Source organism: Lissotriton vulgaris, chromosome 5, assembly GCF_964263255.1.
Source record: "Lissotriton vulgaris chromosome 5, aLisVul1.2, whole genome shotgun sequence".
NCBI lineage: Eukaryota > Metazoa > Chordata > Amphibia > Caudata > Salamandridae > Lissotriton > Lissotriton vulgaris.
Window position 1 is genome coordinate 1,082,012,532 of NC_141693.1, and position 27,904 is coordinate 1,082,040,435.

Genomic DNA, 27,904 nt, shown 5'->3' on the forward strand with positions numbered 1-27,904 from the left:
CATCCGTTTAATCAGCCCGAAGTCCATGGGTCCACATGCCAGTCCAAGCAGACAGTATTTGCATACAGCATTGCACATATATTCATGTAGGCTTGATTATCACACTACAGAAAATAATAATATGAGCCTAATGTGCGTAATATTAAGAATGCATGATCAGCATTTCGATTAATTGTTTAACACATGTAACTCATCAGGTGAATGCCCGCAATGAAAATATACAATATTCATGTCTCTGTGAAGCCAGAAGTTCTAAAATACCATAGTAGGGCACAAAGACAGCCAGGTCTTTCTTTAGGAATGTAGACTTTCTCCAAATTGGTTCTAACTTAGCCCCTATGATGGTCAGGTATCTTGATGGTTAGAGGTAACATTCTGAAATATTCAGTAGCAATCAGGGATGATTTTGTTAATTGCAGCAACTATAGAATCTAGTATTTTGATGGAGCATGAATCAACTAGGTCATTGTGATTTGGAAAAATGGGCCCTCGTTGGTGGTGGTGATGAGGCACAATCAGAGCTATCACTTGCATAAAGACTCTTGCTGCTGATCAAATTCAAGCTGGGGAATCTGCAGCTGCCAGGGCTGGTTTTGCATTCTGAGCCTCAGGAACATTTGGTGGTCGCTTGCAAAAAGTATATGGAAATAGGAATCCATAAACCCTATTGTAACCATAAAATAGGGTATATGTTACCTTTATTCAATATTGTAATTTGTCTCTTCCACGTGCCCCATAAGACCTGTTGCTTCTCCTCGTACCTCACATACCCCATGAGATGGGTTCAAGGATGTTCTTCTTTTAAGTTCATTTGTTGTTCTACTCATGCTTTTACCTCCCTTCCCTTCCATTTCTTTCTACAGTGCTCTGATACCCGTACGGGTCATGTTCACGTTTTAAAAAACTTTTCAAATAAATAACAAGATTTTTGGTAATCAAAGGAATGCATCAATGTATTCTCTCTCTCTTTAACAGGATGTTCCTCAAAATGCTGTTCACTCTCTTAAGATCTATCACAATCTGAAGAACTTAGCTTTTTTGGGAACCAGGAATAAAATCAAGTAGATACCATTCTTTTCCTCTGCCTGCAGCACAGGGCCAGTTGCATTCTTCTTCACTGATGCACTTATTTCTTCTTTCAAAGCTCTCCTTTTGAGTTGGCATTTTAGCAATAGTGTGGGGACTTTCCCCACATTCATAGTACGGGGAGGGACTCTCTTCTACAACCGAGCATCACCCATGGAATGCCTCCCTGGGGCGGAGTAATGCAACACAATTATATATGTTGCTTTTCCTTACTCTGGATCGATCAAGCAACTCACAAGGGGGCCTTCGGTGGCTTGCTAAATCACATCTTATAGATTGCATCTCTTTTGCACCATTTGCAACCGGCTCAACCCCTAGATTAATATGGCCCAAAATGTCTGAGAGATATTCCATTTTGCCTTTCAAACTTTCCAATAGTTAGTAGCATACATTCTCATCTCTCACTGTTATAAAGGGTGCCTTGAAAACCATGATCAGTGACTTTCTAATGTATGCCCCATAAATATCTGCATGAAGTGCCAAGTCAAAACTGACTACAGTTTTTTAAGGCTACATTCACTTTATTCTTTGCAGGATCCTGTAAAATATTCTACTATGCAAGCGAATTTCTGACAAGACTGTCAATGACAGGATCAATATGAATCATATCTGGTAATCTTTTCTCCATGTTCTAAATCGATTATTCTAATTCTCTCTTCCTTCTCATTAGCTCTGCCCTGACTTCATGGCCTGGGAGAGGGAGAGCTGGTAGGGCATGACAAAATGAGACAAATGCCTCCTCGTGGGTGAATGTTTTCTTGTCTCAACACCACCACTAGACAAAAAAAGCAGGAATCAATTAAAGCATCTCAAGCGCTAAAAGTATGCAATCTCCAACCAGTACACTTACCAATTGAGATGATGTCATTAAATAGCCCCAGCATACCACCAGTTCTTCTCACCAAATTCAGAGCGGAAGGCCTACCAAAGCCTATCTTAGGCACATTGAGAAACTACAGCCCAGCACATGGACCCATGGTCTTGGGGCCAAAGTCCCGGGCCCGCTAGAGCTCTTAATAAGGGCACAGGAGCCCTCCATGAGCCTGTGTAAGTCTGTCCTGAGCACTCAGAGTTATGGCAGCCCGGCACATGAACCGTAGTACCCAGGAGCCCTCTACCGGGCCCTGTCAGAGCTCTCACCGAGGTCCAACCTAGGGCTTTTCACCTTGACAAACCATGGGAGCCTCTCTTGGCCTGCGAAAGAAAACATCTGGTTAATCATCCCGAGGTCCATGGGTCCACATGCCAGTCCAACCAGAGCTCTGACCCAGCACCTAGTCAGAGCTAATTATCCTGAAGAAGCAGGTGTACTCTCCTTGGACCTCTGGGACTTCGTCCTAGGGACTTTGCTACATGGCAGGTTGGAGAAGGGAGCCAGGACCGGGGTCTTACACCCCCCAGGAAAGCCGAAGCTCTTACTCGGGCCGTCAGAGATTTTTTCCCAGGGAAGCCCTCCTAGGTTGAAGAAATTTGAACCACAGAAGACCAACACACAAACTTAAGCCACGGGGGGCCGTACCCGTCTTCCAACACCATTGATATTAGCATGATACATTTTGCATGACCCACATGTGCGTGGTTACTGCCTCACTGGTGAAACTTCGCACAGTCCTAATGAAAATGTGACTGATACCAGATGGCTCGTATATGCCCCATGTATTTACAAATCTTATCCAACCCGCTATCAGCAGCCTACAATGCACCTGCGCTCAGAGGAGAATGCGTAAATACTTTATTACCTAAAAGAAGTGAAAGTAGTGTGGTCAGAAAATGGAATATCAAGCTGGAGTAATTGAGATTCAGGGCTTTTACAGGTCTCTCTGTTTCTCAGAAAACTTCTAAAATCATTCAACACGGAAGACAAAGCTTGAGAGCAAGTAAGCCATTTGTCCTCTATGATACTATCCTTATTTCTGCAAAGCCAAAATCATATGATTACTGTATCCAAGGACATAGAGAAGGAATAGCTTTTTAAAGCTCAGAAAATAATGAAGCATAATGCAAGGACTAAAAGTCAATTCCGAAGGTTATTTTGTACACGGTGATGTTATCGCATAGGTACCAGGGCTCCCAGTTGCATCAGGGATACGAAGTACTGCATTCGCGTTGGAAGCTGTTAGAAGTAATTTAGAATAAGAAAAAGAGAAAGTAATGTCTTTAACGATGTGAATGAATGCAAATGATATGGTATTTCAAGGGCGTCTGATTCTAGCATGTATAAAAATAGAATTAAACCTTTCGTCAAAGAATAATGTGACTCTCTGTATTATTTTACATTTTCCTCGGATAAGAGGTAAAATTATCAGAATAAAGGCCAGGTGACTCATCCTTAACAAGTGTGTGTTAAAATCATGTTTTTTGTCTAGAAAAGTCGTTTGTAATTTATATTATGGAGGAGAAAACATTTGACTTGAAACAAAAAAAGTAATACTTTATTTGAGGAAATGTGAGTAGGATGATTCCCATTGGAGGATACCGTTGTTCATATGTAAAAATAGTCTTCTCCTATCGTTGTTTGCCACGGAGAGCGCGCGATTTGAGAGACGTGGAAAATATGTGCAGTCGAAATGACTTTTAGTTAATTATTCTGTAATGGAACTGAAGAACAGATACCGGTGTCCCGAAATATTCTATATTAAAGTGCTCTTTATGCTTTATCAGATCGATATTCTCCAATAATGACCATATCTAAAGATACACTATGCATGGAAAAACAAAAAGGGAAATGTGTATAAAAAAAAAGAATAAAAAGGTGTAGCACAATATGCAAATGGTGTAGGTGTCTAACACTCTAAGTTAGTCCTTCATAATTTCACATTATCAAACGTGTTACAGGCTCTCCTGCTTCCATCACTCATGGCATCATCATCAACTACAACAAAAACACAAATACACACACATACACTTAGCAGCCGTGGGGAAAACGTGCCTTTTTCACCCATTGGTGTAACCCAAAATGATAGAGCCCTTTGCAGAATGCAGTGAGGAGCCATTAGGATTCCCTGGTGGGTGGGGGCAGACTTGATCCACATAGGCAGCAGGGGGCTGCGTTATGCCCTTGTGTGCAGAACGCCTCACAGTTGCTTTCTCTTTTTATCTATGGTGAAAGGATACATTTATATGAGGAAAATATATGAGACTTAAATGGTGCACAAATCTAGGCGTTGCCTCATTCATAGTCTGGGCCCAATTTTCAGCTAGAGCAGACAGCACACTATGGGCCTCTTTCAGAATCTCTTGTTAATCCCAATGTTGCAAAATCTGGTGCTATTTGGGAATGGAAATTACCGAACCTGGGGGCATATTACCAAGCAATAGCGATAATTATCGCTATTGCTTGGTTAGAGACAAAAATGTACTGCTGAGCTGCGGCGATTTTTACTGCAAATAAACCTTGGTATTACCAAGGTTTATCGCAAATGCGATAAAAATCGCTGCAATGCATGAATATCGCTGAAAAGTCAGCGATATTCATGCATTACAGAGCTAATGCTCTTAGCCATGTTATCCACCTCCCATTGGATAACATGGCTAAGAACTGCTCAGGGCAGGTGTTAGCTTTTGGAGATATTCGCGCTTAGCGCAAATATCTCCAAAAGTTGGTAATAGGAGATAGCGATGTTAGCGACTGTTTTCAGTCGCTAACATCTTGGCACGCCCACTTTGCATATCATTAGTGAAAAATATCACTGACATGCAAAGCGAGGCCCAAGATGGTCGCTATCTCCTACTAGCTGTCGCTAACTGGTGTTAGCGACAGCTAGGTAATAGGGAGATAATTTTATCTCCGCTTTCTTGGCTTTTAAAGCCAAAAAAGCGGAGATAAACCCCCTTGATAATATGCCTCAGAATGGGAAAACATCTGGCTGGATTAATTTTCATTACTCTCAGTCCTCCTCGTCTTAGTCATTACTTGTGTCTCCTAAAGCAGGAAACAAACAGGAGTGCTGAAATGCAAGCTTAGCCCACCCTCAGAGGGGAGGGCTCAGGGATGTCTAAGGTTAGAAGAGTCAACATGGGCTTCCTATAGGCAGACAATCTGCTGCTCTACAGTCACAATGTGGGAGCTGACTGGAACTTCATTACAGGGTCCCCCAATGAGTATGGGTGCCTCTCTTAGCTATGTAACAATTTATCAAAATCTTGCTTTTCCCTATTGGCCCAGCAGTATGTCAGGAAGGGATGGGACTGGACCGTGAGGCAGTGCAGCGGGAAGAAACTGCATTTAGATATCTTGAATTACAGGGATGTCACTCAACTACAGATCATTTCGATTGACAAATATGGGGCTTATTAGGGCCTTTAGGCCCCAGATAGCTTCCTGGTGAACCCTGCTGCTTCCAATGGCAGGGACAACTGCCTTAACCAAGATGGTGGTGCTTCTATGCCCAACCCCACCGATTACTGTTCCTAGGTGCATCTTTGAGGAGCTCGATGCACTACTGGGTGAATTAATATGGAGCTCCAGAAGATGAAATGCTACATCCATGAAAGTGAAGAGGACGATTGAATGGGAAACTAGGGGTCCAGGACTCTAAGTTATATTATATTGTAGCTCACAACAATGGATAGTGCACTGGCTGGTGGGTCACAACCTGAGAGAGCTCACCGTGGATGGGCTATTGAATGACAAGGCTAAGTTGCACAGTTGTCTGTTTTACACCAGCAGGACTCAGCATTACCTCCCATGGCTAGAATGGGTGGCTCACCGCTGTTATCTGCAGGGTTTCCATAGGTCCATATGGCTGAGATACCCGCCACCCCCTCTCAACACGATCCCACAAGGAGGGAAACCGGAAACAGTTCTTAAAGTTTTTGGATGTGGGAGGGAGTGACCCTCCCGCGGCCGTATTTATTAAAACAAAAAATTAAACATTAAACGTTTTATGTTATGTACAATTTCATTATCACATTGCGATGTTTGGCTAACCTTAACATATTCTCTAATACAGAGGTTCTCCTAGCCGAACTAGCATCCTACAAAACATTCTCTATAAACACTGAAATTGTACATCCTAACGTTTAAGGGCCAACGGCAAGGTCATAACCGGTGTCAAGATCCCTAACCAGACTTACCCCTCCCACTTGGAAGGGGCGACAGCACAGAGGCTTACCTCAAGTGCAACTACTAACAATTTCCCTTGACTTGACGGGGGCACTTAAGACTCGACGCCATTTAAAGGTCGTTCGAATACTTGTGTGTGGTATCTAGAAGGTATCGTGGACCTCCCCCCACCCCACACAACTTACCGCATCTGCCGTCGCAGATGACACTGGCCCCGGGAAATTCCCCAGGAGGGGGCTGTAACCCCTCCTACAAAGGAAGGGGCCTTGACCGCCTTTCCTTTACTTCCGGCGACCCGCCCTTAGACGGGACCGCCTCCCCACTGAGGGGCCAATGGCCACCTCTCCCGAGCGCTCCCATCCGTGTTGGGTGACGCCCACTCATAGGGATCTACCAATTAGTGCTCACCGATCATGACCTTACCGCCTACCAAAAAATAAATACGACAATTCTTACTCAGACCTATGAAAACATTGGTCGCTACGACCGAAAGAGCATGCTTAAAATGCAACATTTATATCAAGTCATTTTAATCGCAACAACCTACACGACATTCACCATACTTTATTATGATCAACTACAAATTGATACTTTCACAACCTGTAACGAAACAGAAAAACATACTAATAAAATTCACTTTATTGCACAACAACTTGCTGTCCTCAGGGGCTGGTGGGTGGGTCAAAATTGGCTCTTCGTTCTGTCCCGAGCTCACGTGTAGCGAGGAGGTGCAGCTTCGGAGCACAAGAACAAGAGGACGTCTTCTGGTCTTGCGTCTCTTTTTATCCGTCTTCAGGGCGGGCGTAAACCCGCCCCTGTCCGTCCCGGGGGCGGGGCTGGCTACGTCGGTGTCTAGGCCAGCCCACTCTAGGGCGGGAAAAAGGCGCGCCCCGGCTACGCCGCTTCGGGCATACCAGCCGAGACGCGCCTCCCGCCCAAAAATGGCTTCCCGGGGGGATCGAGGCACTCCGCCATACGTGCGGGGGGACCGAGTGGTCGCCCCTTTCCATATGGCTGAGATACCCGCCACCCCCTCTCAACACGATCCCACAAGGAGGGAAACCGGAAACAGTTCTTAAAGTTTTTGGATGTGGGAGGGAGTGACCCTCCCGCGGCCGTATTTATTAAAACAAAAAATTAAACATTAAACGTTTTATGTTATGTACAATTTCATTATCACATTGCGATGTTTGGCTAACCTTAACATATTCTCTAATACAGAGGTTCTCCTAGCCGAACTAGCATCCTACAAAACATTCTCTATAAACACTGAAATTGTACATCCTAACGTTTAAGGGCCAACGGCAAGGTCATAACCGGTGTCAAGATCCCTAACCAGACTTACCCCTCCCACTTGGAAGGGGCGACAGCACAGAGGCTTACCTCAAGTGCAACTACTAACAATTTCCCTTGACTTGACGGGGGCACTTAAGACTCGACGCCATTTAAAGGTCGTTCGAATACTTGTGTGTGGTATCTAGAAGGTATCGTGGACCTCCCCCCACCCCACACAACTTACCGCATCTGCCGTCGCAGATGACACTGGCCCCGGGAAATTCCCCAGGAGGGGGCTGTAACCCCTCCTACAAAGGAAGGGGCCTTGACCGCCTTTCCTTTACTTCCGGCGACCCGCCCTTAGACGGGACCGCCTCCCCACTGAGGGGCCAATGGCCACCTCTCCCGAGCGCTCCCATCCGTGTTGGGTGACGCCCACTCATAGGGATCTACCAATTAGTGCTCACCGATCATGACCTTACCGCCACAGGTCCGGATAGTTGACCGGCTATCCGGACCCCCCACAAAACTCCTACCTAAAGGTCATGTTTTAACGATTTTAACCAAGCTAAGAAGTCTCCTATGAGTAACTCATTCCCCACCCTCGACAAATGCACACCATCCCCCACATACATACTGTCATCATTAATACAACTATGCGAGATCGAATGCAATGTCTTGGAACGGAACAACCTACTCACTTTGTTATTCAATTTTTTAACGGAATGATTCAAAGCAGGGATCGAGATAGCCCCCCGCCACTCTTTTCGTGGGATCATATGAGACCACGCAATTATGCACCCCGGAACTCTCCTCGCTAACCAACTTACCGTGGAAAGCATAGCCTCCAGGAGAAGTCGTCTACCGGTGGTGACCAAATCATTGCCCCCCAAATGCACTATGACTATGGACGGCGGTGACCTTATCCGCTCTAACAAACCCTCAAAGAATGCTTGAAACTGGTCAATACAGAGACCGCCCCTTCCGTAGAAGGACACTCTGTACCCGTATTCCCCAGGTACGTGAATCATGTCACCTGCTTTGAATACGTCTGCGGCCCGTCTCACGTATGAGTGGCCTACGACCCACACCTCCTTTCTCTCAGCCGGTGATGTGCGACCGCTGGCCTGGTGTTGGGTCGACTGCACAGTCCGCCCTGCCGCGTAGGCTTGCGCAACTGAAAACAAACAAAAGACAAGAAGCGTGAGTACATGATTACAGCTTCACAACATGTGCAATCGCACATACCTTTTATAACAATTGGAGGACCAGCGCCCCACACGTTTTACTTGTTCTACATTAAGACCCCTGGCTGTAGCTTCAGTGGCAGCCCCTATTCGAAAGGAATGGGTCCCAAATTCGCCCGGGTCCAAGCCCGCTGCGGCAATGGCCTTTGCCAGCACCCGCTGAAACTGAAACCTCGTCAGCGGGGTGGCGTCTGCATGCCTCAACAATGTCCCCCCCCATGATGCCACCCTTCGTGCTAGGTAATCTTCTAAGCACTGTACCGGACACATGGATGACCCGGGGACCCTGCGAATGATCGTGCAGTCCCCCCTCCCATCTTGGTCGGTCTTGGACCTGAGAAAGGAGACAACCATCGCATCGCCCCTGATCTGAACATGTTCCCTGCACAAGCCCCCCGCCACATCTTGTTTGTTCCTTGCAACCAGCTCACTAACTCTCATAGCCCCGTGAAATGCCAGCGTAAATGCAGTCCGGAACAAACAGGTCTCGAACGGAGACGAGCATGTGCTAGGGAGTGTGGCCAGTAACTGGGACAACCTATCTAGACCTATCGGTCGTCTTACGTCTACTCTGCGACCCTCTAGGCGTTGCCACCCACGCAGCGCCTTTTGTACTGTAAAAGACGCTGTCGGGTCCTGGATGCCATGGGCCCTGGCAACAAAGGAAATGGCGGCACGATGCCTTTGGGCCGTAGCCACCGATTTCCCAGCCTTACGTAAGGACATCAGAAAAAGTACTACCCACTCTTCCTGACCCCAAAGTCCCCCTCTCTCTGCCCCCAAAAAGGCTAAATAGGCCTGAAACGCCCCTTCATATGCCTTCCTTGTCCTGGGTGCTAGACTCTCTCCCACGAGGTGACGAAGTTCGGGGCACCGAGAGACCAGAGAGCTTCGGGGAAGGGTGCCGGCTCTGGGTCCGCTGAAGGAAGGAAACCCGAGAAAGCCTGCATGTGAAAACGAGACAGTGCATCAGCAGCCTGATTCAACACCCCTGGGACATGTTTTGCTCTGAATATCACGTTCAGTTGCATACACAGTAGGACAATTTCTTGGAGCAGCCTCAAAATCAATTTACAACGGGCTGCCTGACTATTGATGCATTCTACCACGGTCATATTGTCGGACCAGAACACAACAGAATGATCTCTGAGCCCTTCTGGCCAGGTTCTCAGGGCCACCAGAATGGGAAATAGTTCAAGGAAAGCAATATTACTCGTCAGCCCTTTCTCATGCCACCATAGGGGCCACCTTTGTGCCGACCATTTTGTGCCGAAGATGGCGCCAAAGCCTATGCTTCCTGCTGAATCTGTCCATAGCCCAAGCTCTTCGGAGGACACGGCTGGCTTGTTCCAGACGACTCGGCCATTGAAGTCCGCCAAAAATGCTAACCAAATCCGCATGTCCTGGCGGACCTCGGCCGATAACCTCGTGCGATGATGACCCTCTTTTAGGCCAACCATCGCTTGGGCAATTGAGCGGGAAAAGGGGCGAGCCATTGGGATCACCCTCAAGGCAAAGTTCAACTTTCCCACTAATTGTTGCAACTGATGTAGTGTAACCTTAGATACATTTAAACATACTTGGAGGGCTGCCCTGAATTTCAACACTTTGCTAGCTGGTAAACGGAAACACCCCTCCCTTGAGTCCAACTCGATCCCCAAAAACTCGAGGCAAGTCGTGGGACCCATAGTTTTACCCGGTGCCAATGGCACGCCAAAATGACCCATCAACACACAGAATTCAGCTAAGGCCTGGGCACATTCGGGATTTCCGGCGGGGCCAAGGAACAAAAAGTCGTCAAGGTAGTGCATTACATTTCGGAAACCCGTTTTCTTAGTGAACACCCATTGCAGGAAAGTACTGAATTGCTCAAAGTAAGCACATGATATAGAGCATCCCATTGGCATACACCTATCCATGTAGAATGACCCCTGGAACCCGAATCCCAGAAGACGCTGATCGTCTGGGTGTACCGGGAGCAACCGGAACGCTGACTCGATATCTGATTTCGCCATCAACGTCCCGGGCCCCAGGCGATTCAAGATGGCTACTGCCTCATCAAACGATGCGTATCGCACCGAACAAACTTCTGGATCAATTGCGTCGTTCACCGAAAGACCATGTGGAGCAGACAGATTATGGATCAAACGAAACTCACCTGGGTCCTTCTTGGGGACCACCCCTAACGGAGAACAAACGAAATCCGGTACCGGGGGTACACTAAACGGGCCGGCGACCCGACCCCGGCTAACCTCTTTCTGGATTTTTTCTTGCACTACAGATGTATGTTGTAAAACGGAAAGTTGATTTTTGCACATCCCTACACCCTGAAAGTCCCCTACCGGGATGCGGAAACCATGTGTAAAACCTTTCCGCAGCACCCCGGCAGAAGTACGATCCGGGTATTCGCTGAGCCAGGGAATCATTGCCAAGGTATCAATCGGGGTTGGTAAAGGCGCCCCTCGGCCTAGCTTAGACCTGTTTGGCGCCTCCCTTACCCCCATTCTCACTCGTTCTGGCTCTGCACGATGACTCAGGATGGGATGACCCACACGTACTACATTCGTGTTTGAATTTACACGATCCCGGAGGCCTGGTACATTTCCCCTTGTTGAAATTAAAACAGAAACCCTTTCTCCCTGTATTGCCTGCGGGCCTCGACTGGTCGTCGGTGCTCGTACTTGGTCGAAAGGGCGTCCCCACATTTTGGCGGGAGTAATCAACAACATTGCTCCCGACCAATGGCATTCTTAACATTCCCGATTCTTTCATTTTATCCCATGTTAGAGAATCGTAACAATCCCAAGTCAAACTCTTGTTATGTTCCTTTTCTTTCCTGAACAGATTGTCGTAACAAAACCAATGGTTACCTTGATACGTTGTCGAGTAACCCATAATCCGTGATTGATAAACGGGAAACTCAGGAAGCAACTCGGGCCTACGTTCCCCCAAAATCGATGTAAAAATACCCCATGCATTGCCCCAATTGCCAATGTTCTCATTTACCTTAAAGGCGGCCATTTTTGCGCGCCAAACACTCGGATGCATTAAGTCCTTCTGACTTTTCACATGCTCCACATCATAATGATCAACAAGCAAGGAAAAAATATTCACGTATTCCCCCGCCCAGATCTTTTCCTTTATAGCTAAAGGCACATGTTGTCCCAATCTCTCTCTACGAGAGGGTGCTGACTCGTCCCTTGCAATCGGCAATGGCCGCTTACCTGAACTGGACGCAGCTTCTGCCGCTTGCGGCTTGTCTATCCCCGCCAACGGCGCAGCCACTCTAGCTGCCTCTCTCTTCTCACGAAGCCCTTTTATCAGCGCCTGTGCCTCGGCAGCCGTGGCGCCATCACTAATATCCCCCAACCATGCTGCTAGCTGTGCTGCCAGCTCGGGGGGCATGTCTTCCTTGGATGTCGGGGTGACGACAACGGGGATTGGATTCCCCTCCATCGGTACTGGGGTCGGCGCCTCGAGCGGGGCAGAGGGAACCGGGACGTCTCCACCGGCTGGAACCCTTCTCGGCCTCTTAGGTCTCCCACCAGCCGGCGCAGGGCCCGAACCCTCCTCCCCATCTCGCTCCGCCAACCGTTTCTTTATGTCGGACACCTCTTTGCAAAGGGCCCGCACCATCTGGTCGGTCGTCATTCTCTTTGCGCCTTTCTTGGGCATCTCTCCGAGGAAGTATCTAGAAGACAAAGAAAAAGATCAAAACGCTCAAAATCGGCTCTTCGTTCTGTCCCGAGCTCACGTGTAGCGAGGAGGTGCAGCTTCGGAGCACAAGAACAAGAGGACGTCTTCTGGTCTTGCGTCTCTTTTTATCCGTCTTCAGGGCGGGCGTAAACCCGCCCCTGTCCGTCCCGGGGGCGGGGCTGGCTACGTCGGTGTCTAGGCCAGCCCACTCTAGGGCGGGAAAAAGGCGCGCCCCGGCTACGCCGCTTCGGGCATACCAGCCGAGACGCGCCTCCCGCCCAAAAATGGCTTCCCGGGGGGATCGAGGCACTCCGCCATACGTGCGGGGGGACCGAGTGGTCGCCCCTTTCCAAACTAGGGGTTCGTTCACCCCAATGATGCTGTTGAATAGTTTAGTGACTCAGGGAGGACTGTGACCATCTATAGAGCTGGAAAACTGGTGACTAATAGGGACAGACACTGTGGGGGACTTGTCTGAAAATTAGGACTTACTCCCATTTGAGTCATTCGCTGGTGAGTGGCTCTTCTGGTGGGGAGTTTTCATCAGTAAATGGCATAGTAACAGAGATGCATACATCTGGAGAGTTAGCATACATTTTGTACTGGAAGGGTGTCCTTCCTATGTAAAATACTATGCATAGGCAAACTTTAAAACTGTTCCCACTTTGGATGTGTGCTGTACAGTGCAGCACACACGCACAGTGGGAAAGGTTAGGCAAAATATAATATTTTCTTCTTTTTAGCTCCTGCTTTCAAGCGGCATCATTTTCTGGTGAGAAACCCTGTCTCCTATTGTCAGGGTTTTACATCAAAAGCCATGGGTCGTTGCATAGGATCACCCATTTATCACTCAGTAAATGCCCCCTTGATGATTGCTTTGCCTTACTTTCAGGCAACTTTTCAGTGCAAAACAAGTTCTGAGTTGTAAAGTAAATTTTTAAGAAACATGTTGCATAGGTTGGCATTACTTGAACCTACTGCGCAATGTTTGTTATTCTGGGTCTAAGGGCCTCCTGTTACAGTAGTCTTTTTTATTAAAAATGGAGATCTGGCTCTGTGCGGCCTGTCCCAGAGTCACCTGCTCTAAAGGCCCCCCTCTGCCCTTCACTTTCTGTACTTAGCTTTTTAGAACATGCTCTTTGAATATCATCACAATTGAGACACGTAGTTATCAACCTTTTAGAAACTCACAGAAAATTAAGCTAATGTAAACGTGAAGCAGACAGTATTTGCATACATTGCACATATATTCATGTAGGCTTGATTATCACAATACAGAAAATAATAATATAAACCTAATGTGCGTCATATTACGAATGCATGATCAGCATATTGATTAATTGTTTAACACATGTAACTCAATCAGGTGAATGCCCGCAATGAAAAGATACAATATTCATGTCTCTGTGAAGCCAGAATTTCTAAAATACCATAGTAGGACACAAAGACAGCCAGGTCTTTCTTTAGGAATGTAAACTTTCCCCAAATTGGTTCTAACTTGGCCCGTATTGTGGTCAGGTATCTTGATCGTTAGAGCTAACACTCAGTAGCAATCAGGGATGATTTTGTTAATTGCAGCAACTATAGAATCTAGTATTTTGATGGAGCATGAATTAACCAGGTCATTGTGATATGGAAAAATGGGCCCTCGCTGGTGGTGGTGATGAGGCATAATCAGAGCTATCACTTTCATAAAGACTCTTGCTGATGATCAATTTCAAGCTGGAAAATCTGCAGCTGCCAGGGCTGGTTTTGCATTCAGAGCCTCAGGAACATTTGGTGGTCGCTTGCAAAAAATATATGGAAATAGGAATCTATAAACCCTATTGTAACCATAAAGTAGGGTTTATGTTACCTTTTATTCAATGGTGTAATTTGTCTCTTCCACGTTGCTTCTCCTCGTACCTCACATGTCCCATAAGATGGGGTCAAGGATGTTCTTCTTTTAAGTTCATTTGTTGTTCTACTCATGCTTTTACCTCCCTTCCCTTTCATTTCTTTCTACAGTGCTCTGATACCCATACGGGTCATGTTCACGTTTTAAAAAACTTTTCAAATAAATAACAAGATTTTTGGGAATCAAAGGAATGCATCAATGCATTGTCTCTCTCTTTAACAGGATGTTCCTCAAAATGCTGTTGACTCTCTAAAGATCTATCACAATCTGAAGTACTTAGCTTTTTTTGGGAACCAGGAATAAAATCAAGTAGATACCTTTCTTTTCCTCTGCCTGCAGCAGAGGACCAGTTGCATTCTTCTTCACTGATGCACTTATTTCTTCTTTCAAAGCTCTCCTTTTGAGTTGGCATTTTAGCAATAGTGTAGGAACTTTCCCCACATTCATAGTACGGGGAGGGACTCTCTCCTATCCTTCAATCAATGTTCAAGACCCACACCTCTGAAGAGGATTCTTCCAATGCTTTTAGAAATTGATAAACCTGGCCATCAAGCTGAAACTATTGGCAAAGAGACCGAGTATAGTCAGGAACGAGGAACTTTGAAAGTAGATACCAATTTCAGTCTTCTTGAAAATTTATTTGAGTAGGATTTCCCTTGAAACTTTGAATATTATTCCTAAGATTGTTGCATCCTTGATGTCTCCTTAAAAAAAAGAACTTCCATTTAGAAGGTGTCATATACTTATTATGTTGCTTTCTGAAGAAATAAGAGTGTTTCCTTCATTTGAAGATGTAATTAAGTTTGTATCCCAACTCTGGACCAAAAAGCTATCAAGGACATTCCAGGAGCTACATATCTCTGGGCTGCATCAGCATTCCATTCTTTTCAGAACACGTTTTGATGAGCTGCTATTAATGCATCGTTCATAATGAATGGACATATTTTTCATATAGTAAGCAGCACAATGCAGCAAGTTCCCTTGCTGCACTCTGCTGCATTACAGGAAAGGCCAGGAATGCACCATGGTTTACCACATTACAACACATTCCTTTCTTTTCTCAGCGCTGGCGTGCATTGTGATGCATCTTGAACCACGGTGCAAAGGGCCGTGAGTTGTCGGCACAATTGTTTTTGTGCAGGAAGGGGCACCTTCCTACACAAAAAAATCTCTTGAGGCTTTTTCCTCACTCTATTTGTGTTGCAGAATGCAGAACACATAGAAAGAGTAAAAATCTAGGAGAAATGAAGATATTTCTTCTCGTTCAGCCTCCCCTGGAATGGCGCAGCATTTTAGCACATTCTCGAATCTACCAGTTATGTGTCAAAATCTATGTGTTTCGCATGGGAACACCCGAGCATCACCCATGGAATGCCTCCCTGGGGCAGAGTAATGCAACACAATTATGTATGTTGCTTTTCCTTACTCTGGATCGTTCAAGCAACTCACAAGGGGGCCTTCGGTGGCTTGCTAAATCACATCTTACAGATTGCATCTCTTTTGCACCATGTTGCAACCGGCTCAACCCCTTGATTAATATGGCCCGAAATGTCTGAGAGATATTCCACTTTGCCTTTCAAACTTTCCAATAGTTAGTAGCATACATTGCCATCTCTCACTGTTATAAAGGGTGCCTTGAAAACCATGATCAGTGACTTTGTAATGTATGCCCCATAAATATCTGCATGAAGTGCCAAGTCAAAACTGACTACAGCTTTTTAAGGCTACATTCACTTTATTCTTTGCAGGATCCTGTAAAATATTCTACTATGCAAGCGAATTTCTGACAAGACTGTCAATGACAGGATCAATATGAATCATATCTGGTAATCTTTTCTCCATGTTCTAAATCGATTATTCTAATTCTCTCTTCCTTCTCATTAGCTCTGCCCTGAATTCATGTCTTGGGAGAGGGAGAACTGGTAGGGCATGACAAAATGAGACAAATGCCTCCTCGTGGGTGAATGTTTTCTTGTCTCAGCACCACCACTAGACAAAAAAAGCAGGAATCAATTAAAGCATCTCAAGCGCTAAAAGTATGCAATCTCCAACCAGTACACTTACCAATTGAGATGATGTCATTAAATAGCCCCAGCATACCACCAGTTCTTCTCACCAAATTCAGATCGGAAATAAAAGTGAGAGCTTGTGCTGTGATCACCAGTGTTTGCATGTGTGAACCAGAGACACTTTCCATTAACAAGGAGCACAGTAAATGTCTGAAATATAATTCAATAAGTGGCATTATCTCAGTACTTCACAACGCTTAGACTAGGGACCGTTTCATGTTCCCTTTTAATCTGCCACTCCCCGGTTGGACTTCTGGTTCCCACCAAGCCCTGCAGGGGAGGAATCCAGAGATCAAAGTGGATGGTGAAAGCCCAGCAGAGATGTCATTCTTGCTAGGGGTTTAATCTCATATGAGACAGAAGAAACAGAAGGATGCTGGGAATGTCAGCCCTTATATGGCACCCAGTGGAGGATGGGCAGGATTTGAATGTTAGCACTCCTGTGTGTTTCCTGTCTAAAGATGTGGGGATTCACCTCGCAGGTAATAACTGGTATGAGAACGGGGGACGTAGTGGCAATGCATTATTACCATCATTCCAAAGTGCATTACTCACAGTGGGAGGCAATACGGCAGTGTTGCTATTTACCAAGGGCAATCACCAAATAACATGCTAAATGGCGTTGCCCTCCCCTCTTTGCAACAACTAAATATTAGATGCATGTTATTTTTTATTTATTTATTTATTTATGTGCTTGTATAGCGCCTGAATAGACCCCCGAAGGGGTATCTCCGCGCTTTTGCCTGTCGGGAAACAGGGTAAGTGCCTGTGCCTGTTCGGGGATAACTGAGTGGGTGATGAGTGTTTAGCTACCAGTGAAAAGAAAAGTTTTGAGCATTTTCCGGAAGGATAGATGGTTGGTGATAAGTTTTAATGTCTGAGGGAGAGAATTCCAGGGAGCAGGTCCAGAGTGTGCAAGAGCACGGCCTCCTTGTCTGGATTTTTTGATTCTGGGCACCTGTAGTAGCTGGAGGTTGCTAGATCGTAATGAGCGCCCTGGGACATAAAGTTGGAAGGTTTTTGTTAAATATTTAGGCCCCGTGCCTGTCAGACATTTGTAGATGGTGCACAGAATTTTAAACTTAGTGCGTTGTCGCACTGGAAGCCAGTGAAGTTCAGCCAGCAGAGGGCAGAAGGGGGTCCTGGGTGGAGCGTTGAGGACTAGCCTCGCTGCCGTGTTTTGGACTGCTTGCAGTTTGTTAAATTGGCCTTCGTTAGTTGAAAGGAGAAGGCCATTGCAGTAGTCCAATCTACTGATGACTAGTGCCTGGACTAGGGTCTTCCTGTGTGTATCAGGAAGATAAGGGAACACCCTTCTCAACAGTCCCATGGCCCTAAAACAGGTGCCTGCTACTTGGTTGACAGGTTCTTTAAATGTCAGGGTTTGATCAAATAGCACTCCCAAGTTCTTCACGGTCTGTTTTGGGATAGGGACAGGTCCCAGTTCTAGGGGCCACCACTCACCGGACCACAATGTCGCAGCCTCCCCGAACAGTAGTATTTCTGTTTTGCCTACATTGCATTGTAGGCAGTTCTTGGCCATCCACTCTGACACTGCCCCATTCCTTCTGCAAATGATTTTTTCAGAGCAGGTGTGAAGGTTTTAAATGGGAACAGAAGTTGGGTGTTGTCGGCGTATGACACCGGGGTAAACCCAAAGGACCTCACTAAGTCAGCCAGGGGGCCACATACACATTGAATAATGTGGGGCTTAGGCATGAGCCCTTTGGCACTCCCCTGGTGAGCTCCCTAGAGATGGATTTATGGGAGCCCAATCTAACTTCTTGAGAGCGGCCTGTTAGAAAGCTCTCCATCCAGGACAGGGCCACTCCCCCCAGTCCCACATCCCTCAGACGCCCGAGAAGCACTTCATGAGGTACCGTATAAAAGGCAGCGGATAAATCCAACAACACCAGAATCATAGACCCCCCCATCCAGTGTCATCCTGATGTTATTGGTCACTGCAAGGAGGGCTGATTCGGTGCTGTGGTTGGGCCTGAACCCAGATTGAGAGTGGTCCAGGCCTTCCGTTTCCTCGATGTGATTGGAAAAGTGGGTGTTCACGTGCTTCTCAGTCATCTTACCGATGTGTGGTAGGAGGGAGATAGGCCGAAGGTTGGAGAGATCAGTCCAGGGGGAGGCCGCTTTTTTCCTTATAGGGTTTACCACCTGTTGGAACTGGGGTCACCAGTCCCCTAGGGTAGCATGGCGCGAGCGGGTAAGCATCAGAAAGCATATGTGTTAAGCAACCATGCAGCACACGCAACCACTGAGTCAGAAACCAGGGCACGCAATTAGTGACACCACTCCAGTGAGTTTGTGTAAAAACTCAAGTTAACTTTATTAAGATAGAGCTGGGTCAGGGTATTAGGAATTCATCATAAAATTAGCTTATTAGCTTTCTACTAAAATACATGTGTGAGAACACTTGGCAATAAATACTGGATGAATAAATAATAAATATTAAATATTAAATATTAAATAACCACAGGCCTGACCTTGGCCTGGTTTCTCATCATCACCTGTAAGAAATACATTATAAGGTCATGAATACAACACTGCGTTAAGTAATGAGGAAACATTTCACTAAAGGTGTGACATCCTATTAGCCTCAGCCTTAGGCTCCTCCTCCCCTATTAGGGGTAAAACTTAGGAAGGCATAAATGACGTATCATAAATAACAGTAGATCAGAGTTATCATTCTTCTTACACCTATGAAGAACTTCCTGTGAAGTCAACGTAAAACATTTCATTAGGTCAGTATGACCTATCTTATCAAGTAAGAATTTCCTTCAATCAGGGTAGCCTTTCTCTTAGCAGAAGTAAACATTTAATAATAGATCAACCATTTCATGCCTCAGACCTGCACATTCCATTGGGCCTATGCAGAGCATTCCCCTAAATAAGGCAGTAATAACTAGGCCTATTGTAATATGTGCATTTCATTAGTAGCACAAACACTGCATTTCTCAGCAATAGCATTTCCTAAAACGCAGGAATAAACAGTGCCTCAAATGAGGGTAAAGCATTCAATTGGCAGGAGCGACCCCTTCCTTAACCAGGAATGACATTTCAGCGGATAAGGGTAACATTTCCTTATTCAGTGCCCAACAGTTCAATAATCCCAAAATAAGTCAGGCTTCAAGCATTAGTGAACATTTATTAATAGGTAAACCTTTCATAAGGCCTAGGCTGAACAGGACTCTAGGCGGAATATGGAAAATCCCTGGGTTTGGGTCTATCACTCGCTATTTCTCTTCATCAGGGAATGGTAGGCTTTCCATTACAGCCCCTAAACAGGGGGGGGGGTTACCCTATTAGGAATTGAGGCCTATAAACTATGGGCCTTGGGACCTCTCAAGCAGTCCAATACCAGGGTAAACATTTCCTGCAGTAAAGATAAGCAGTTCAACAACACAGTTCCTTGGGTTAGAGTAAAGGAAGCAATTCACCAATGCATCAACATTCAATAAAGGCATCACCTTTCATTATTTCCCAATAAACATTTCAGTATAACAACCCCAGCATTTCATTAACCCAGCATGGAACATCTCCTCATTTACTGGTGGGTAATTAATCACCATCTTCCTATGGAAGAATAACCATTTCCTTAGACATAGAGAACAAGGCCCCAGTTAGGGAAGAACTTTCCATTAGACAAGTTAAGCATTTCGTTTAGCAAGAATGAGCTTAAAGAACTTGGCTTGCACATATAAAACCTTCCCTTATGCATATAGAAACATCTCCTTAAGCCCGGATAATCTATGCATCAGGCTAAGATGAACAATACATTAGCCTAGGCTTAGCCATACCTAAGGCCTAAATAAGCATTCCATAATGGCTAAGCTGTCCCAGGCCTCAGACAACAAGAAGTCAGGTTCCCCTAGCCAGGGGTTAACTTTTAAGGGCCCACCAGACAATCCGGGCCTCCGCCCAGTTCAGGGAGTGCTGGAGGCACAATGGTGGCCAATGGGGCCCAGTAACAGCTTTTCCCAGGGGAGGGGCGGACACAGTGCCTTCTGTGGCCTCCTGCCCTCCTCCCCGGGGATTACCTTTATCTTCGGGCCGGTCGGGCCCCTTGCGGAGGTTTCCTGCAACGCCTGGGCCTCTTGGGGCTGGTGTCTGCTGGTGGGGGCTCAAGGAGGGCTCTCACACTCTTCGGAGCCCTCCTATCTGTTTCCTGCTGAGGGGCCAGTCACGGGGCCCCGAGCCGAGGCTCAGTCGGCCCTGAGGGTCGGCAGGTCGGAGGGGGGGGGGTCCTACACCTCCAGGCTCCCTCCGTGACGATTCTCGGACCGGTCCGGGGCTTCAGGGACTTCTCGGGCCCTGGACCAATAAGGTCGCGGCCCCGTGGGGGTGTGGAGCCGCCCGCCAATGGCAGCGCGGCCGGCTAGGAACACAGTCTCCTGGTCAATGAAAGCGCAGCGGGGGAAGGATCTCTGACGCGCCCCCGTCACGTGATGCGAGTTCTCCGCCTCACGGCCTAAGGCGGCCTTCAGGAACTCCCAGGCGCTCTCCTCAGGCCTCAGGCTCGGGGGCAGAACAGCTGAGCAGACGGCTGCGGTGACAAGCGGCTTACTTCGTGCATACGGCGGCCCTCTCCTGGCACTGGGGGCCGCCTGGGGGCAAGACACATATTTACAACAAGGGGTGGTGAGGGACAGAGTCTCTGAATTATGCAGAAAGCTCTCACCCAGTCAAGAGATCAGGGCTAGATCCAAAACCGTTTTTTAGCTCACTGCACCATCCCAGTTTCAGAACCTGGCTGTATGCAAATTAGTCTGTTCCTGTCCCAGTGCATGATGGGAACAGGGCAAACCAAACTACAAAAGCCAATTCTTTCACTGGGAAGGAAACAAGCTCCCGGGGACCGGTTTCTGGCATTACAGCCGTCTTCGGCCCGGTTTGCTTGAATCCTGATGGTGCAATGAGCAAGGGTCTCACATCTGAGAATACCCTTCCACGCTTAGGGTGGACAAAAATATTTACAACAAGGGGTGGTGAGGGACAGAGTCTCTGAATTAAGCAGAAAGCTCTCACCCAGTCAAGAGATCAGGGCTAGATCCAACACCGTTTTTTAGCTCACTGCACCATCCCAGTTTCAGAACCTGGCTGTATGCAAATTAGTCTGTTCCTGTCCCAGTGCATGATGGGAACAGGGCAAACCAAACTACAAAAGCCAATTCTTTCACTGGGAAGGAAACAAGCTCCCGGGGACCGGTTTCTGGCATTACAGCCGTCTTCGGCCCGGTTTGCTTGAATCCTGATGGTGCAATGAGCAAGGGTCTCACATCTGAGAATACCCTTCCACGCTTAGGGTGGACAAAAATATTTACAACAAGGGGTGGTGAGGGACAGAGTCTCTGAATTAAGCAGAAAGCTCTCACCCAGTCAAGAGATCAGGGCTAGATCCAACACCGTTTTTTAGCTCACTGCACCATCCCAGTTTCAGAACCTGGCTGTATGCAAATTAGTCTGTTCCTGTCCCAGTGCATGATGGGAACAGGGCAAACCAAACTACAAAAGCCAATTCTTTCACTGGTTCTGAACTGGGATGGGGCAGTGAGATAAATAACGGTGATGGATCAAGCCCTGATCTTTGGACTGGGTAAGAGTGGTCTGTTTAACTCAGACACTCTGTTCATCGCCACCCCCTTTTGGTAAATCGTTTTTGGCCACTATAGGTGTGGCAGGGTATACTCAGACATGAGTCCCTTTCTCACTGCTCCATCAGGATTCAAGCAAGCCGGGCCGAAGAAGGCTGAAATGCCAGAAACCGGTCCCCGGTAGCTTGTCTCCTTTCTGGTGAAGAATTGGCTTGGTAGTTTAGTCTGCCCTGTTCCCATGATGCACTGGGCCAGGGACAGACTGATTTGCATATAGCCAGGTTCTGAACTGGGATGGGGCAGTGAGATAAATAACGGTGATGGATCAAGCCCTGATCTTTGGACTGGGTAAGAGTGGTCTGTTTAACTCAGACACTCTGTTCATCACCACCCCCTTTTTGTAAATCGTTTTTGGCCACTATAGGTGTGGCAGGGTATACTCAGACATGAGTCCCTTTCTCACTGCTCCATCAGGATTCAAGCAAGCCGGGCCGAAGAAGGCTGAAATGCCAGAAACCGGTCCCCGGTAGCTTGTCTCCTTTCTGGTGAAGAATTGGCTTGGTAGTTTAGTCTGCCCTGTTCCCATGATGCACTGGGCCAGGGACAGACTGATTTGCATATAGCCAGGTTCTGAACTGGGATGGGGCAGTGAGATAAATAACGGTGATGGATCAAGCCCTGATCTTTGGACTGGGTAAGAGTGGTCTGTTTAACTCAGACACTCTGTTCATCACCACCCCCTTTTTGTAAATCGTTTTTGGCCACTATAGGTGTGGCAGGGTATACTCAGACATGAGTCCCTTTCTCACTGCTCCATCAGGATTCAAGCAAGCCGGGACGAAGAAGGCTGAAATGCCAGAAACCGGTCCCCGGTAGCTTGTCTCCTTTCTGGTGAAGAATTGGCTTGGTAGTTTAGTCTGCCCTGTTCCCATGATGCACTGGGCCAGGGACAGACTGATTTGCATATAGCCAGGTTCTGAACTGGGATGGGGCAGTGAGATAAATAACGGTGATGGATCAAGCCCTGATCTTTGGACTGGGTAAGAGTGGTCTGTTTAACTCAGACACTCTGTTCATCACCACCCCCTTTTTGTAAATCGTTGGGGGCAAGACACAGCGCTTCCCAGGACGTGGCAGGTGAGCGCTTGAGGGGGGTTTCAAGGCGCTTCTCTCCCTCATCACATTTCACAGGGGGGCAGGCTCGTGGGGACAAGCGGTGCTTCAGCCCCAGCCATCTCCTGGCATACAGCGCTTCCACGTGCACCCCAGTTCTGGGAGCTTGCGCTCAAACAGCAGTTCCCGGGCAGTATAGCGCTTCAGCGGGCAGTCCTAGCACTTGGGGCACTTCACAGCGCTTTACTGGGGGGCAACTTCCACAGCCCTGCAGGCAATTCACAGCGCTCCCACAGGACACAACAATTCTTCACCAGTCAAGCGCTTGGAGGGCAATGTAGCGCTTAGGCAGTTTCTAGGTTGGCGCTTCATCAGCAGTTGCTTTAAAATAGAGGCAGCTCACAGGACATGCCAAACAGCAGCGGTAGGTTAGCGCAGGGACCCCAGGTGGCGTCAGGGGGCACAGGGAGCCACAGCGCCAATACCTGGGTGGCTCTTCAAATGTCCTGTGGAGATTCAGTCTCTTCTTGGCGCTTTATGTTCCTTGCGCCTTTGTAATTTTCTTGGTTACTGGTTCCTTGATTTCTTCTTGGCGCAGCTGTTTCTTGCGCCCTTGTAAATAGCAGTTGGGTTCTTGTTTCCTTTGGTTTCTTATTCCTTGAAGGGGGTTAAGTTGGTGGCTGGTGTTGGATCTCCTCAGCCAATCCCCTCAAGTGGTCCCTGGGGGTTCCCTGCCGCGGGGCTAGGTCAGTGGGGGGGGGGGAACAGGATACCTCAACACTTGTAAAGCAGCACACTAGGCCCTGTCATTCCAGCATCATAAGACCCTGCCCTGACCCCCACTGCCTATCCTCCTGCGTAGGTACTTCCCCAGGTCATCCCCTCAGCTTCTCTCCTCAGGAAGGTTCCCTCCCTTTCCTTTTATAGTGCCAGTTGACAGTTGGTAATGGCAGTTGGTGTCACTTCACCTGTTCCAGAAGGTTCCAGGAGGTGCTAGGTGGTTCCACCATTCTACCTATGGGCAGGCTGGCAGGCTAAGATGGATACATTGCCTGAGGGTTCCAGCCAGCCCCTGGCTACTAGAATGCACCCACTAAACCACGCTGCTGCAGCAGTGGTCTGTGGCGGCCATGTTAGGGGTAGGAAGTACCTGTACTTTAACACTAGTTTTACACTACACAGGCCCTTCTCCACCACACAAGGCCTACACACTGTTGTTTCAATAGGGGCATTCTAAATTAACAGGGGATTAAAAGCGAAAAATTTCTGGGGAAAGGGCCAAGTCTCACACCACCGCAATCTTCCATTCCCTTGGAACTTGCCCTTCCATCAGTGAGATGTTCATTACTGATTGGATGGAGGGTCCCAGGAGGGTGATCAGAGGGGCGACCATTTTTGCAGGGAGAAAGTCGTTGGGAGATCCGGTTTTTATGTGGTTAATGAGGGGTGGCAGATCTGAATCGCTAACTGGTGGGAAGGAGAGTAGTCAGTTTTTATTCTGTTTGGGTGAGTCATCGGAGAGGGAGGTCATGGTTCCTGAGCCCCTAGAGGCAAGGATTTTATTATAGATGAGGTTAATTTTGTCCTCAAAGAACGTTGGAATCTCATCACAGAGTGATTGAGAGAATTCGTCGGGGCTCTCACTGGCTGTGGGTTTTACAAAGCTTTGTAAGATTTTAAACAACTCCCTAGGACAGTTACCTGCCTCAGCTAATTGTAAGGAGAGGCTATTTTTTCTTGCTTGCTTTATGTTTTTGTAATAGATTGACTGGGCCTCTTGAAAAATTTTCCTTTCCTTACTTGTTTTTGATTTCCTCCATGCTTTTTCTAGTCTCCTGCAATTCTGTTTCTCTTTCCTGAGATCTAGGGTGTACCAGCTTTCTTGCTTGGTTGGAGGATATTATTTATGGAGTTTAAGTGGGGCCAGGGCGTCGAAGGCTAACTTAAGTGAGTTGTTACATTTTTCTAATGCCGTGTCTGCTGAGTCCTCATCTGTAAAGATTGGGAGTACCCAGTTATCCCGCAGCTTTTCCACCGATATTTTATGTCATTGGCGGCGCAGAATTGGTGGGGGTGGTGTTCTATGCACGGGTTTAGTTGGGCCAGTCAGGTGAAACTCTATTAGAAAGTGGTCAGACCAGTTGATTTCTTTGGCAGGTAGGCAACGTATTTTAGTACAATTTGAAAAAAGAGAGTCCAGGGTGTGGCCACCTGTGTGGGTAGCGCCGCTATGCTAGACATTTTAATAAGCATAGGTTATACCGTCCATCACCCATGTGGGTTGAATGGCGTTTGTTTTCTGCTAGGACTTACCTCTATGTGGATATTATCAAAAATCACAAAATACCCTAAAAGTGTCATTCTTCCAAAATGTGTCTTCTCCATTTCTATATCGCTATTGAAACAGTAGACAGGGACAGTGTACGTAAAAGCTAATAATGTATTCAAGAGTTGCTGTATAGGTGAGTGCAAGGCAGAATGATGGTAGGAAGCATGACTGACTGTCCACTTCACCTTGTAAACTCTTGATACGACCAGAAGAAGTGGACATGACCAGAGAGATCCACATCTGTTGGTGAATGTAGGTTAAACACAAACAAATGTAGCTGTGCAAGTAATCAAACCCTGCTCTTGGAGCATTTGCATGAGCTCCTTAAAAGCTTTGCAATGTAATTGCCTTTCGAGACTGCTGTATATATTTTGTGCATTTGTTTTCATGCACGCATGCACAATGATGTTGAGAGTTACACTGTAAGTGTTCAGAAAATAAAATGTTGTTATCAGTAAGTGCAGACCAATCTTCTATAACACAGAGTTAGACCCTATGCCTCAATCAGTTCACTTTGCTCTAAAACCCAAATACTTCCTCAAACTTCCTTCCTAGCTTTATTCTTTTTTCTAAGGACAGACATAACATGTTTATTTTACGTACAATACCCATAGGGGAGTCCTAGTGTGGATCGTAAAATACCTTGACATTGTGATTTTGACAGATTTTTTTGCAATTCATCATTTATTGTGTTGGTTTCGCTGTTAGAATTCCTAGGGCATCATAATAAGTCATTGAATGTATATTTGAAATGTGTACCAGTTGGCTGTTAACCTAATTCCCAGCCAGTTATACATGAAGAAACACAATAAAATAAGTACATCTATTTAAGTGTGGTGCTTCCTTTCACTTGCGACAAGCTGACCATCAGGGTTTTCAGGGTTTTCAGCATGCAGGGCACTGGATGTCCTGTGCTGCAGTCATGGCGAGCAAGTGGTTCCTGTGTGGCTGTCCAATCTTTGTGATCGCCGGCATTGCAGAGCACATGTGTGTCATCGAGGAGTCCAGGTGTCCAGTGATTTATGAAGTATTTTGGGAGAATCCCTCATGTGGGCACAGGTATCATTTGCTTGGAGCGCTAAGGTAACTCGCAGTAAGCGTGCACGGGGGCACTCCAGACGGAATCACGCGTCTGTGTGTTTCAGCAGATTATTTCACTGAGGTCCGCTATTTTAAATTCATAGTGCAAGGCAACCTCCCAATGTGACACACATCATGCAACAGAGGTGTGCAGTTGCAAGAATACAACCAGGCAATGCCAAATTTGAATCAATGTCTTTGTCTAACCGGATACACACTGCTTCAGCTCAGCTGTTCGAGCGGATGTTCAGCATGTGTTGACATGCTGAAACACACAGCCTTAATCTAAAAACTGTTTGTGAACATTGACACACCAATACACACAGCTTTGAAATTAGTAGTCAATATTCATGCCTGCATTGGCTTTTGTAAGGCGATGTGCACGGCCTAAAGATGTACTGTTTGTGCAGGCCAAAGAACAACTAAGTAAAACTTACATTTAAGTGGAACACTTTTAACAAGGTGTGTGTTCGGTGACATGTACACCTCTACAACTAACTGAACCTCCTTAACTATTGGCATCCAAACAATGGGTGTGTGTCTGGTGATGCGCACTCCTTTTCCTTTCCCGCCACTCATTGAAATACTGTTATACTTGTTACAGAATCCTCATTATCCAATGAAAAAAATCTCTTCCTTGGAGACCTCAACCTCCACTTGAATGACACCAATGATCCCACTACCACCCTCTTCACCAACCTTCTTGAGATCAATGACCTCAAACAACTTTGTCAGTCCCCCACCCACACCAAAGGAACCATCCTGGGTTGCCATCATTACCAATCAATTCTTAGCCTTCCTGACCAACATCATCCCCATTGACTGGTCCGACCACCACCTCATACTGTTCACCATTTCCATCACGCCACCTCCCCTCACCTCAAAACAAATGAAACCTATGAAATGGACCAGAAATCTAAAACGTATCCCACCTGGGAAACTTGAGTCCAAACTACAAGCTCAACTTCTCCTCACTCCTCTCTCACAAAATGTAAATGAGCTTACTGGTCACTTTAATAAAGCCGTCAGGGATGTCCTAGACCAATTGGCCCCTCCTAAACTTAAAACTCTAAGAAATATCCCTTCCCAATCTTGCTTTAACCTCAAACTTAACAATGAAAGATGCTGATTAAGGCTAATGGAAAGAACCTGGAGACAGCATCCCTCCCACTCTAACCTGACATCCCTCAGATCAGCTAGATCTACGTACAATAAAACACATTTTTAACGAAAAGGCATCCTTCTTCCGTACACAACTCAATCGGGCCAAAAACAGACTTAGAGAACTGTTTAACATTATCCGGCCACAAACCTTCTCAGCTCCGCCTAACCCTACAGCCTCAACTGCTAGGTGTGAAGAAATTGCCTACTTCTTCTCAGGAAAAATCACCAAATTTGATCAATCCTACCACTCAACGCAGTTCCCAACCAACCCCCTACT